Below are 9,221 nucleotides of genomic sequence, written 5' to 3' on the forward strand. Positions count from 1 at the left end.
GAGGCCACCTTCACCCTGATTCCAAAACCAGACAAAAACAACACACAAAAAGGAAAACTACAGGCCAATATCACTGATGAACATAGATGCAAAAATGCTCAACAAAATTTTAGTAAACAGAATTCAGCAACACATCAAAAAGCTCATACACCATAATCAAGTTTGACTTATTCCAGGGATGCAAGGCTTCTTCAATATACACAAATCAATCATTGTGATATACCCTATTAACAAATTGAAAGATAAAAAGCATATGATCATCTCAATAGATGCAGACAAAGCCTTTGACAAAATTCAACACCCATTTATGATTAAAACTCTTCAAAAATGGTCATAGAAGACTCTTGAGAGTCCCTTGGACTGCAAGGAGATCCAACCAATCCATCCTAAAGGAGATTAGTCCTGAGTGTTCATTTGAAGGATTGATGTTGAAGCTGAAACTCCAAAACTTTGGCCACCTGATGCAAAGAGCTGACTCATTTGAAAAGACCCTGATGCTGGGCAAGATTGAAGGCAGGAGAAGGGGACGACAGAGGATGAGATGGTTGGATGGCGTCACTGACTCAATGGACATGAGTTTGGTAAACTCTGGGAGTTGGTGATGGACAGGGAGGCCTAGTGTGCTGCGGTCCACTGGGTCACAAAGAGTCGGACACGACTGAGTGACTGAACTGACTGATTGACTGACCTCAACATAGTAAAGGCCATTTATGATAAGCCTACAGCAAACATTATTCTCAATGGTGAAAAACTGAAAGCATTCCCCCTAAGATCAGGAAGACAAGGGTGTCCACTTTCACCACTATTATTCAACATAGTTCTGGAAGTCTTAGTTATAGCAATCAGAGAAGAAAAAGCAATAAAAGGAATCCACATTGGAAAAGAAGAAGTAAACCTCTCACTGTTTGCAGATGACATGATACTGTACCTGGAAAACCCTAAAGATAGTATGAGAAAATTAGTAGGTCTAATCAGTGAATTTAGCAAAGTTGCAGGATACAAAATCAATACACAGAAATCACTTGCATTTCTATATACTAACAATGAAAAACCAGAAAGAGTAATTAAGGAATCAATCCCATTCACCATTGCAACAAAAATAATTAAGTATCTAGGAATAAACTTCCCTAAGGAGACAAAAGAAATGTACTCAGAAAATTATAAGATGATGATGAAAGAAATCAAAGGTGACATGAACAGATGGAGAGATATTCCATGTTCCTGGACAGGAAGAATCAATATTGTGAAAACGACTATATACCAAATGCAATCTACAGATTCAATGTGATCCCTATAAAATTACCAATGGCATTTTTTACAAAACTAGACAAAAAATTTCACAATTCATATGGATACACGAAAGATACTGAATAGCCAAAGCAGTCCTGAGAAAGAAGAATGGAGCTGAAGGAATCAATCTTCCTGACTTCAGATTACACTACAAAGCTACAGTCAGCAAGACAGTATTATGTTACTGGTACAAAAACAGAAATATAGACCAATGGAACAAGATAGAAAGCCCAGAAATAAACCCATGCACCTATGGGTACCTTATTTTTGACAAAGGAGGCAAAAATATACAATGGGGTAAAGTCAGCCTCTTCAATAAGTGGTGCTTGGAAAACTAGACAGCTACATGTAAAAGAATGAAATTAGAACACTTCCTAACACCATGCACAAATATAAACTCAAAATGGATTAAAGACCTTAGAGGAAAACATAGGCAGAACACTCAATGGCATAAATCAAAACAAGATCCTCTATGACCTACCTCCTAGAGTAATGGAAATAAAAACAAAAGTAAACAAGTGGGACCTGATTAAACTTAAAAGCTTTTGCACAGCAAAGGAAACTATAAGCAAGGTGAAAAGACAACCCTCAGAATAGGAGAAAATAATAGTAAATGAAACAACTGACAAAGGATTCATTTCCAAAATATACAAAAAGCTCATACAACTCAATGCCAGAAAAATAACCAACCCAATCAAAAAGTGAGACAAAGACCTAAACAGACATTTCTCCAAACAAGACATACAGATGGCTAAGAACACATGAAAAGATGCTCAACATCATTCATATTAGAGAAATGCTAATCAAAACCACAATGAGATATCATCTCACACTGGTCATAATGGCTATCATCAAAAAGTCTACAAACAATAAATGCTGGAGTGTGGAGAAAAGGGAACACTTTTGCACTGTTGGTGGGAAAGTAAATTGATACAGCCACTATGGAAGATGGTATGGATATTCCTTTAAAAACTAGGAATAAAACCACCATATGGCCCAGGAATCCCACTCCTAGGCATATACCCTGAGGAAACCAAAATTGAAAAATACACATGTATCCCATTATTCATTGCAGCACTTTTTACAATAGCTAGAACATGGAAGCAACCTAGATGTCCATCAACAGATGAATGGATAAAGAAGTTGTGGTACATATACACAATGGAATATTACTCAGCCGTTAGAAGGAACACATTTGAGTCAGTTTTGATGAGGTGGATGAGCCTAGAACCTACTATTCAGAGTGAAGTGAGTCAGAAAGAGAAAGATAAATATCATATTCTAAAACACATATACAGAATCTAGAAAAATGATAGTGAAGAATTTACTTACAGAACAGTAGTGGAGAAACAGACATATGGACTTATGGACATAGGGAGAGGGAGAAGAGGGTAAGATATATGGAAAAAGTAACATGGAAACTTACATTACGTATGTAAAATAGATAGCCAATGGCAATTTTCTGTATGGCTCAGGAACCTCAAACAGGGGCTCTGTGTCAAACTAGAGGGGTGGGATGGGGAAAGAGATGGGAAAGAGGTTCAAAAGGGAGGATATATATGTATACTTATGACTGATTCATGTTAAGGTTTAACAGAAATCGGCAAAATTCTGTAAAGCAATTATCCCTCAATAAAAAAATAATTAAAAAGAAAAAAACATTGAGGTAGTTTAAATGGCTTATGCAAGCAAACCAAAATCTAAGTCTAGAAATATGTTAAAGTTAAGAAATCAACACTTAAAACAATAAATCACAAACAGACCAATGAATGAATGAATGAAGTCGTTTAGGCATATGCCAACTCTTTGCGATCCCCATGGACTGCAGCCTAACAGGCTTCTCCGTCCATGGGATTTTCCAGGCAAAAGTATTGGAGTGGGTTGCCATTTCCTTCTCCAGGGGATCTTCCCAACCCAGGGATCAAACCCAGGTCTTCCACATTGCAGGCAGACTTTTTACCCTCTGAGCCACCAAGGAAGCTAAACAGACCAATATGCCTTTCCAAAAAGGCAACTGTTTAAGTTATAGCCAAGCAATTTCTTTACTTGCTTATGCATTTTTTCTGTAAAATTCTCACCCTTGACTCGTGTTGCTGGAATGCTCCTGACCATTTCCAATTTTCAACAGTATGTGAACTGAGAATTTCCTGATGTAAAAGCTGGGCTTAGAAAAGTCAACAGAGCCAGAGATCAAATTTCCAACATCCACTGAATCATAGAAAAAGCAAGAGAATTCCAGAAAAACATCTACTTAGGTTTCATTGACTATGCTAAAGGCGTTGACTGTGTAGATCACAACAAACTGTGGAAAATTCTTTGAGATGGAAATGCCAGACCGCCTTATCTGCCAACTGAGAAATATGTATGCAGGTCAAGAAGCAACAGTTAGAACTGGACATGGAACAACCGACCAGTACCAAATTGGGAAAGGAGTATGTCAAGAGTGTATATTGTTACTCTACTTATTAAACTTCTATGCAGAGAACATCATGTGAAATGCTGGGCAGGATGAATCACAAACAGGAATCAAGACTGTGGGGAGAAATATGAACTAAAGATCCGAACAGCAGAAAACTAAGAGGAACTAAAAAGCCTCTTGATGAAAGTGAAAGAAGGGAGTGAAAAAGCTGGCTTAAAACTCAGCATTCACAAAACTAAGATCATGGCATCTGTCCCCACCACTTCATGCAAATAGATGGGAAAATAATGGAAACAGTGACAGATTTTATTTTCTTGGGCTCCAAAATCACTGCAGATGGTGACTGCAGCCATGAAATTGAAAGACACTTGCTCCTTTGAAGAAAAGCTATGGCAAAACTAAATAACGTTTTAAAAAGCAGAGACATAAATTTTCCCACAAAGGTGCATATAGTCAAAGCTATGGTTTTTCCAGTAGTCGTGTACACATATGAGAGCTGGACCTTAAAGAAGATTCAGTGCCAAAGAATTGTTATTTTCAAACTGTGGTGCTGAGAAGACTCTTGAGAGTCCTTTGGACAACAAGGAGATCAAATCAGTCAATCCTAAAGGAAATAACCCTGAATATTCATTGGAAGGACTGGTGTTGAAGCTGAAGCTCCAATATTTTAGCCATCTGATGTGAAGTGCCAAATCATTGGAAAAGACCCTGATGCTGTGAAAGATTGAAGGCAGGAAGATAAGAAGATGACAGAGGATGAGATGGTTGGATGGCATCATCGATTCAATAGACATGAGTTTGAGCAACCTCTGGGAAATAGTGATGGACAGGGAAGCATGCTACAGCCTTGGGGTCGCAAAAATTCAGACATGAACAAGCATCCAAACAAAAGCTTCCAGTTTGGTTCTGTCTGATGCAAATCAATTTGTGCTTATATAAACTCTTAACAAATTTTAATATGCTTCAGTTTTTTTATGCTTTTTAAATTTATTTATTTATAATTGGAGGATAATTGTTTTACAATGCTGTGTCATTTTATGCTATGTATCAACATGAATCAGTTATAGGTATACATATGTATTGAATAAATCAAAATTTACTACACAAAAACAAAATATATTTATATATAAATGTAGTGTGAAAATGATGTAGAAAAAAATAAATCAGGTTAAAAACAAGTTGTTGTTGTTTTCTCATAGATTATCCCTTGAGATTGCCTCTACTGAGTACAGCTGGTGACTCAGTTATTGAAATATACTTACTGAGAGAGCTCGATAGTTTTGTTCTAAGTACAGTGAACAAAATTTATACAAATTCCTGCTCTCAAGGAGTTTTGCTCTACTTAACAGTGTAAATCAAACATTATCCCCACCCACAGCTCAGAAACACTTAACCTTCCACCGAGCTTGCTGCCTAGATTAACATGACCAGTTACCATTCTATTATCTTCATTAGGATGGTTCAAACTTGGGAAAGGAGTATAACAAGGCTGTATTTTGCCACCCTGCTTATTTAACTTAAATGCAGATTACATCATGAAAAATACCGGGGTGGATGAATCACAAGTTGGAATCAAGACTGCTTGGAAAAATATCAACAACTTCATATATGCAGATGTTACCACTCTAATAGCAGAATATGAAGAGGAACTAGAGAGCCTCTTGAAGAGATGAAAGAGTAGAGTGAAAAAGCTGACTTAAAATTCAACATTCAAAAATTTAAGGTCATGGCATCCAGTCCCAACCTTTCATAGCAGATAGAAGAGGAAAAAGTGGAAGCAGTGACAGATTTTATTTCCCTGGGCTCCAAAATCACTGTGGACAGTTACTACAGCCATGGAATTAAAAGAAGCTTGCTCCTGAGAAAGAAAGTTATGTATGACAAACCTAGACAGCATATTAAAAAGCAGAGACATCACTTTGCTGACAAATGTCTGTATAGTCAAAGCTATGATTTTTGCAGTAGTCATGTATGGACTAGTCATGACATGCAGTAGTCATGAGAATTGGACCATAAAGAAGGCTGAACACCAAAGAATTGATGCTTTTGAATTCTGGTGCTTGAGAATTCCATCTCCTTGAGAGTCCCTTGGACAGCAAGGAGAGTAAACCAGTCAATCCAAAAGGAAATCAACCCTGGATATTCATTAGAAGGACTAATTCTGGAGCTGAAGCTCCAATACTTTGGCCACCTGATGCAAATAGCTGACTCGTTGGAAAAGCCCCTGTTGCTGGGAAAGATTGAGGGCAGAAGGAGAAGGGGGCAGCTGAGGATAAGATGGTTAGATAGAATCACTGACAGAATGGACATGAATTTGGTCAATCTCCAGGAGAGAGTGAAGGACAGAGGACATTAGCATGCTGACTTTCATGGGGTGGCAAAGAGTCAGACACAACTTGGCAACTGAACAACAAAAACCTATCTCCAGAGATTCTCAACCAGGCAGACAGCTTTATTATTCATTATATTATTATTATTCAATATTTATTATATTATTTATAGGAGCTTTCCAAAAGACCATCAACCCTTCAATAGGAATAATCAGCAGTTTGCATCCTAAAACTCTATATCCCATTGCCTCAAAAGTGGTACCCTTTCTTGCATCACTCCTGTTTTCTTTTAGAGTGAGGAGTGCCAAAGAAAAGGAGGACTTGAAACCAAGCAGGACCCTAAGGGGCCCTCCTGGGCACAAAGCCCCTCCATGTCCCCTGTTTCTTGTAGAAAACAAAAGTTTTAGTCTCCTAGGCCTCTCCTGAGTTCCAAAAAGTAGGCACACGCAAGTATTAATTAAGGAAGTAAGGGAATGTAGAAACAAAGGAAAAGCAATTTAGCAAGAAAAGTAATAATAATACCTCTGAGACAAAGCAGAATCCTAGTTCCTCCTCCAGGACTATACAAAGGAGATAGGGTAGGGGACGAGGACTCTCATTCATCCAGAGAAAGAGAACCAAACATGGCCTCTTGACACTGAATATGAGAGCACACCATGTTTTGGGTGGGTTCTAGAGAGTAAGCAGTGAAATGGGCTTCTGGCATGGAACCCGGGCCTCAATAACTCTTCTGCCAAGGTCTAGAAATGCAGCAACCTTATGAAGATGTTCCAGTTTAAAAATTAGAAAATAAGGTCAGAACAGCAGAAGACCTGAATGGAAGCCCACCTGCTAATACCAGGGACTGCCAGCCTTGGCCACAGCTACTGGCCCTCTGTAGCTACCCTCCTCTTTCTCCTCTTCCTGAAGATCTGTGTACGGGGTCCTTAACATGCCATTTGGACACACAACCTCTATGTCACTCAAACTGCAGATCCTGTCACTCTCATCCTTCCTAGCCACTGAGTAGCTAATCCCATATGATCTCATTTACAAGTGGGATCTAAAGGAAGCAAACAAAAACTAGCTCATAGATGCAGAGAAGAGCTCTGGGGTGGGGTGGGGTCAGGGGGATGAGTGGTTTGAGGGGATAAAATCAGTGAAAGTGATCTAAAGGAATAAACTTCAAGTGATAAACTAAATGTCAAGGTGATGTAATGTGCAACATGGTAACTATAGTTAATATTGTATCTCATATGTGAAAGCTGCTAAGAGAGTAAATCTTAAAAGTTCTCATCAAGAGAAAACATTTTTTTATAACTATGTTGACGGATGTTAATTAGAATTATTATGGTGATCATTTCCAAAGACATACAAATCTCAAACCATTATGCTGTACACCTGTAACTAATATAATGTTGTATGTCAATTACATCACAATTTTTTAATTGACCAATATTCTTGACACTGAACATGAGAGAGTCCCAAGTTTTAGGTAAATTCATGCAGAGGTGGTAACACCTGATAGTTCATAAACAACTATGCAAGACTAGTTATAATACTGACACCATATGTTCAAATGATACCAGACATAAGGACACTTGTTGGGGCCCAACTTGAAAGGGTCAGTAACAAAATTCTGACACCCCAGATGGGATGGACCATGACCTTTATGCCTGTACCTATCCACTAGGACCCACCTTCAGGGGGAGGATAGCAGAGGTTTTGGGAGGTTTGTGTGAGTATGGCTGACCTTGGTTGTTGAGTTAGTTGATTCTAAAGGATGAAATGGCAGCAGCCTTTAGCCAAATTTAGGGCAACTCTTCCCAACTTGATACCCAGGAGTGGTGCATACACAAAGTAGCACCCAGAGTGGTCTGAACTGCCCCCGCTTTGAGGGGATCACACTGTGGCAAAGTTGGGGATGGCAGATTGAAACGTGACTGAAGCTCACATGTGCCTACCTCCGACTAGCCTTCTTGCAGGACCAGACACCTGGGGACAGAGGGGACCTGTGGACAAGAGGGAGCCATGGCAGCCTTGCTTGTGGTGTCACCAGTAGTCTCATCCTCTTGACCTGATACAAGGCAATAGGAGCCACACCAGGGCTCTCTCCTGTCCTCACCACGCTCCAGGGATTGGCAGTACTGTTCTCCATCCTCACGTTCAGTTTGGTAGGGAAAAGTGGTCAGCCCTCTGGAACAAGAGGCAACACTGGGAAATAGCCCAGGTAATGAAGACCCCCTGACAAAGCAGAAGGACAGCACTCAGAGTTCAGGAAAAGGCACTGGGGACACCCAGTGTGAAAGGGTCCCAAAGTAGGTCAGTGCTAATTTCTCTGAAGTAAAGTGGGGAGCCCTATGAGCCCCTCACAAGACCAGAAACCTCATGATCATTCCTTTCCCCCTCTGCTTGTGAAGCAACCCTTGGGTGATTCTTTATCAACCTTGCCTGAGGTTCCACAGGCTCTCCTCCAGGTATCAGCACAGAATACCAGCTGCCCTGGAGATCTACAGAGTACACCATGGGGAGCCCTAGTGCTTTTAGCCCTCACTGGTGGGAAGTGAAAAGAGAAAACACTGCCGCAGGCCATCACTCCACTTAATGAACCCAGTAAGTGCGGAACTAACATGGCTCAGCTGTTCTGGCCCAGAGGCGTCTCATCTAACCTCTGGTGGGGTGTTCTGACCGAGGAGGGACTATCTCAAGCACACGCTGTTATGAATCCAGTAACCGAATAACCCCCATATGTATCAGAATCTACACTGTTTGGATGCCTTCTATTTTGGTCTTTTGAGGAATCCATTAATCATTTTGTGCTGGTTCCACATTTCATGAATGGGAAATCTTACTTGGGTCAAATCTTGTGGCATTCACATGCCAACAAATCACTTCAACCACCCCCTCAGTAGGTGGAATCAAATCCTATGCCCTGAAAACAGAAAATTTAAGGTATAGGAAACAAATACCCACCATACTGAAGAATAACCCATTTGGGTGCCTCCTGCAGAACTGGAAATTTATCAGGTATCACCTCTGACCCCCAAACATCTCATCTTCCTATGTAACTCAGCCTAGCCCTGGGAGATGGGGAAAGCTGGCATGCCAATGGGCCTAAGTTCTGTTTTTGCTTTTGTTTTTTTTCCTGACTGTCCTGCTCCACATGCAGTTAGCCTCAAGGAATAAGTTAAAGTTTAGGGCAT

Source organism: Bubalus kerabau, chromosome 2, assembly GCF_029407905.1.
Source record: "Bubalus kerabau isolate K-KA32 ecotype Philippines breed swamp buffalo chromosome 2, PCC_UOA_SB_1v2, whole genome shotgun sequence".
Classification (NCBI taxonomy): domain Eukaryota; kingdom Metazoa; phylum Chordata; class Mammalia; order Artiodactyla; family Bovidae; genus Bubalus; species Bubalus kerabau.